At 46.7% G+C, this 6,052-nt stretch overlaps 1 protein-coding gene across 1 annotated transcript in view; it reads left to right on the top strand.

Annotated features, from left to right (window-relative positions):
* The first annotated feature begins 3,864 nt into the window (after positions 1 to 3,864).
* The window catches only part of LOC140460782 (uncharacterized), a 133,117-nt gene continuing 130,929 nt past the window's right edge, over positions 3,865 to 6,052 (top strand). The window contains exon 1 of the mRNA XM_072555466.1: positions 3,865 to 4,101. The gene's annotated coding sequence lies outside the window, so the exon portion shown is untranslated. The remainder of the gene's footprint in view (positions 4,102 to 6,052) is intronic.

The raw sequence follows: 6,052 nt of genomic DNA, 5'->3' as shown, positions 1-6,052 counted from the left end.
TCTTACAGGGGCAGAAAAAGCAAAAACATCAAGACTGACATCTCTCCGAATTTTGGATAATACCACCTGAAAATTAATATCTTTCACAACACTGGGATCCTGCTGAGAGTGAGCAGGTCTGATTTTGGGAAGCATAAAAAAAAGTGTCAATTCAGGGTGAACCTGCAATGCAGCTTCTTGAGGAAGGACCAGACACAAAATGGTTATTGACCCTGAGAAGGTGGGAGCAAAATGAGACATCAAGGCATTAACACCGACGCACTTCAGTCAAACTCTTCTGCTCCCAGTCAGGGCAAAACATGCTCTGAAAGTCCAGCCTTCACAATCACAAGATGGTCATAAATCCTATCCCTCAGAATCCTTTCTAACACCTTGCAGACGACAGATGTGTTCTTGCCTTCCCCCACAAACATCCACTTCTTTGTTGTTCAAAAATCAGATGAAACCAGCCTTGGATATATTCAATGACCTTATTCCCTGAATCCTTTCAAGTTTCACAACATCCATCCTCTCGCATGGACACCAGAACTGCACACAACATTCCAAAAGTGGCCTAACCAATGTCTGGTGCAGCTACAACATAACTTCACAACTCTTATAATCAGAGCATTGGGAAAGTTTGCAAAACCCACAAAAAACAATGGAGGGATAAACCGATCTTTTGCGGGTCAGCTTGGAACATCAGGGCGGGGGGATGGGAATGAGGGAAGGAAGCTGAATGTGCTGGAGCCAAGGTGGAGCAAGAACAGAGGATGCAAAACCGGCTTGAAGCTGCAATGAGGAATATTGCATGTGCTGTACTTGTACCTGTTGCAGTTACTGGTGGGAATCGGGTGCATTTTAAACATCAAAACAGAAAAGATATCCAGCCCTCCCCCTTCCCAATCTCTATCCTTCAGTCCCTCCTCACCCGGGTAACTACGACACATACCTGAGTTTGTGGAGTCTGCTCCCTCCCTGGATTCACTCCAGTTGCTCCAAGTGACCAATTTCCCCTCCTCCCATCTCGGTCTCCCTCCCAGGATGAAGAGTCGCCCAGAGGGAGGGAGATTCACTTTGAAACGGACAGGGCCACTTCCGTGTTGTGACGTCACAAAGGAACTAGGGGCGGGGCGAGGAAACGTGACGGTGCAGGAGGCGGGGCGAGGCCTTCAGCGGGCCGCCGCACCGCGCATGCGCAGCACCTGCAGCAGACGGGGAGGACAACTCACTTTCCAAACCCCCTCCCTTCAGAGAATCCCCACAGTGTGGAAGCAGGTCACTCGGCCTCACCGACCCTCCCAAGGGTCACCCACCCACACCCATTCCCCCTGTCCCCACTGCTCTACATTTAACCCTGAGTCATGCACCTTACCTGCACATTATGCCTAATTTAGCATGGCCCATTCAAACTAACCTGCACATCCCTGGGCACTATGGGTAATTTAGCATGGCCCATCCACCCCAACCTGCACATCCCTGGGCACTATGGTTAATTTAGCATGGCCAATCCACCCTAACCTGCACATCCCTGGGCACGATGGGTAATTTAGCATGGCCAATCCACCCCAACCTGCACATCCTTAGACACTATGGGTAATTTAGCATGGCCAATCCACCCTAACCTGCACATCCCTGGGCACTATGGGTAATTTAGCATAGCCAATCCACCCCAACCTGCACATCCCTGGGCACTATTTTATAAACCTCTCTAAGGTCACCCCTCAGGCTCTGATGCTCCAGGGTGAAATAAATGCCCCAGCCCCCCTCTCAGTCTGTTCCAAAGTCAGCTCACTGGGACACATACACTCATTCTGTGTAACCAGTTAAAGCTCAGTTCACTCGTGTGTTCCTCTCTGAATGCTCCTCTGCTCACACTGATGTCCAGTACCTTTTGAAGCAGGTCAAATGGATTTCTCTTTCCAGACTCAACCCCCCCAACGATATTCAGTGACCCTGTCAGATCTTGTTATGGAATTTCTTCCAAGATTTCTGTCTGCAGATCTTCCCCTTCTGATACCCTGTTAGCAAAGTTGAAACAAGTCATCACTTTCCGTACCGAATAGAAATTCTGATTATATTGTATGTGTCTGTGTGTTTAAAGTACTAACCCAGTAACATACAAACGGTATTATTGATTTAAAATGCACAGGAGACATGAGGAGGGAGGTGTCAGGACCTGGCACACTCTGAACCCTGACAGGGTGTTCCAAAATATTTCAAAATGAAGGGGATGGCCATAGAGCTGTACAGCACAGAAACAGTCCATCTCATCCCTGCTGACTAGATATCCGAAATTAATCTATCCTATTTACCAGCACTTGGCCCATATTCCTCTAAACCCTCCCTATTCACATACCCATCCAGCTACCTTTTAAAAATTGTATTTGTGCCAGCCTACACCACTTCCTCTCGCAGCTCATTGCACACACGCACCACCCTCTCTGTGAAAAAGTACAAATCGATGCCTTCCTCATCCCCCGTTTTACCTGTACTGATACCTTCGGGGATCTCTGAACTTGGACAGCAAGGACCCTTTGTTCCTCTGCACTCTGTAGGGATCTACTATTTATTGCTTACTTCCTTCCCTTATTAAATTTCCCAAACTGCCTGGAGATTAAATTCCACAGTTCTGCCCCATTTACGAGCTGATAGATACCAGAGTGTAGCCGGAGACCATCCTCCTCCCTATGAACAATCCCACCTTTCCAGCATTTACTCCTGGACAGAGGGGACAGCATTGTCTCCAGCTCAGCAGTGTGTTTGTTAGCTTATCAGCATGTCCAACTATATTAATCAAAAGTACCTCACGTTAGCTACACAATAAACCAGTGATGTTAGTTCCCATTATCTCTTTAGTTGCACCCTTATAGTTTTTCCTACATTCTACTTAATGTTATTCTAATGTCACGGTTAGAGGTTTAGTGTCAGCATTCCAGACCCTACTTAATATTTTCCTAATGTCATGATTAGATATTTATTATCAATAGTCTCAAGCAGACTGACTCTACTAATCATTAATTAGATATTTAATGTCATGTCCCAAATATTTATTGTCCCAATCCTGTCAATCATATTTAGCAGGTGAGGCTAACTTTACTGACTGTTATCACATCTTGCCATAGTGACCTTTCAGCCTCAACCTTACTCTGCTAATTGGTGTAAGAGCTTTCCACTATCCTTTGCAACAAACTGGCAGTGGTCTCCATGCTCTAACCCTTCCCATGCCTTCATGCTCTTTATTTTCCATACTATCTAAAAATAGACTCAGGGTTGTAGAGCACAGAAACAAACCCTTCGGTCCACACCGACCAGATGTCCTAAATTAATCTAGTGACCCATTTGCCAGCATTTGCCCCCTACCCCTCTGAATCTTTCCTATTCATATCCGCATCCAGATGCATTTTAAATAATGTAATTGTTCCAGCCTCCACCACTTCCTCTGGCAGCTCATTCCATGTACATACCTCATCCTCTGTGCGAAAAGATCGCCCCTAAAGACCCCCAGAAATCTTTCCCCTCTCACCCTAAACCTATGCCCTCCAGTTCTGGTCTTTGGTTCTTGCCCCCACAACAAGGGGGAAAAAAACATACAAAAATTGAGCAGCCAGGCAAAATGCAAAAGGAATAAAATATCGAGCCATAAGGGGAAAAAAAATTGTGTCTCTATCTTTTTTCCCCCATTGGTATTTGGACCCTTACAATCTGTCAGTAACACCAACATCCCCGGAGAGCAGACTGGGCAAAACACTGGGCATGCTCATCACTGTCCGCAAAAACGGCGCGAGACCTTCTTTTGATTGACCAATAGGCAGCATTGGAGGACTGGAAGGAGACTGGTCCTCCTGCCAATCAGAGCCAGCCCATTGTCTGAATGCGGAAGTTGGACCATGATCTTCTCAAGCTGCGAGTCCTGATCCTCTCTCTCTCTCTGAATAAAGATTGAGCTTTACCCCGACTGCAAATTCCTTCCTCTGTCTCAGGTCTGTGAGGACGGCACTCTCTTATCTCGCCCCCTTTTCCACTTTTTTTTACCATTCTGTGATTCAATTGCTGACTTTCAGCAACTGAAAGGAAAGAGAGTGAATTCGGCGGGGACAGACTCCGGAAACGTTGATCCAGGTCTGTATCTCAATTGGCAAAATAGTTAGGCAGGAGTCATCAGATGGTGGAGAAGTCGATATATCAGGTGTAACCCTTCTTCAGGGCTGGGGCTGGGTGCAGAAACTGCAGATAAAAAGGGGGTGGTGGGGAAGTGGGGATAGGTCGAGACAGTTAGAGGGTACGACCTGGTTGGTCAGTGGGAGGAATGAATCTGGTTGGTGGCAGGGAGGAGGTCGGGGATGGGAATGGAGTCAGGGAATGGAGTCAGGGAATGGAGGGGTGGAGGGCTTGAAATTGGAAAACTCAACGTTGAGTCCTTCGGGCTGCAGGCTGCCCGGATGATGAGGTGTTGTTCCTCCAATTTGCTGTTAGATTCGTTGTGGCAATGGAGGAGGCCAAAGATGGTCATGTCAGAAAGGGGTTGGGAAGGGAAATTGGAATGGGTGGTTACTGAGAGGTCTGGTCGCCCTCTGCAGACACAGCTGCGATGCTTGGCGAATCGTTCCCCAAGTTTGCACTCGCTCTCCGATATAGAGAAGACCACAATTGGTAAACACATGGCAAATGCAGTACCACAATATGAAGTTATAGCCTTGGCTGTGGAAAAAAAACGCAGAAAGGAGGTGTATTGTTTAACTGGAGATGTATTTGAATGTGGAGAAAGTGAGAACTGCAGATGCTGGAGATCAGAGTCAAAAAGTGGGGTTACTGGAAGAGCACAGTAGGTTAGGCAACATCCGAGGAGTAGGGAGAAAGTGAGGACTGCAGATGCTGGAGATCAGAGCTTAAAAATGTGTTGCTGGAAAAGCGCAGCAGGTCAGGCAGCATCAAAGGAGAAGGAGAATCATTCCTGAAGAAGGGCTTATGCCCGAAACGTCGATTCTCCTCCTTTGCTGCCTGACCTGCTGCGCTTTTCCAGCAACACATTTTTAAGCATCCGAGGAGCAGGAGAGTTGACGTTTTGGACACGAGTCCTTTATCAGGAATGATGTGTGGATGGACAAAGAGGCCTCAACGTCCTTCTACACCAGTCACTGTCATTTGTCAGACAGGTGTAGCAAACAATCAGCAAGGCAAGTGTATATTAGCAAGAGGAATTGAGTTTAGAAAGGGGGATATCTTCCTGCAGTTAGGGGGTCATTGTATATGTTCAAGGCTGAGTTCATCTGATTTTTGAGCAACACAGCGGTGGATTTGTGGGGGAAGGCAAGAAAGTGGTTTTAAGGCCAGTTCCAAAGTCATACTGCACAGAAACAGACCCTTTAGTCCAACTAGTCATAGAGATATACAGCATAGAAACAGACCGTTCGGTTCAACCCGTTTATGCCAACCAGATATCCCCACCCAATCTAGTCCCACCTGCCAGTATTTGGCCCATATCCCTCCAAACCCTTCCTATTCATATACCTGTCCAGCTGTCTTTTTAAATGTTGCAATTGTACTAGCCTCCACCATTTCCTCTGGCAGCTCATTCCATACACGTAATTCCCTCTGTGTGAAAAAGTTGCCCCTCAGATCTCCTTTGTATCTTTTCCCCTCACCCCAAACATATGCCCTCTAGTTTTGGACTTTTCCCCCCGACCCCCTTCCACAGATAAGGCTTTGTCTATTTATCCTATCTATGCCCTTCATGATTTTATAGGTTACTCCTTGGCCTCCAATGCTCAGGGCAAACAGCCCTAGCCTCTCTCTAGATCAAATCCTCCAACCCTGGCAACATCCTTGTAAATCTTTTCTGAACACTTTGAAGTTTCACAACATCTTACCGATAGTAAGGGAACCAGAATTGCACACAATATTCCAAATGTGGCCTAACCAATGTCCTGTACGGCTACAACATAACTTTCCAAATCCTATACTCAGAGGATTGGGAAAGTTTTCAGAACCTACAAAAGACAACTGGGAAAGAATGAAGTGACAAACCGAACCTTTGCGGGTGAGCTTGGAGGCATCAAGGTCTCAGGACAGG

The sequence above is a fragment of the Chiloscyllium punctatum genome, chromosome 36, assembly GCF_047496795.1.
Source record: "Chiloscyllium punctatum isolate Juve2018m chromosome 36, sChiPun1.3, whole genome shotgun sequence".
Classification (NCBI taxonomy): Eukaryota; Metazoa; Chordata; class Chondrichthyes; order Orectolobiformes; family Hemiscylliidae; genus Chiloscyllium; species Chiloscyllium punctatum.
This window is presented reverse-complemented; position numbering and strand designations above follow the sequence as displayed.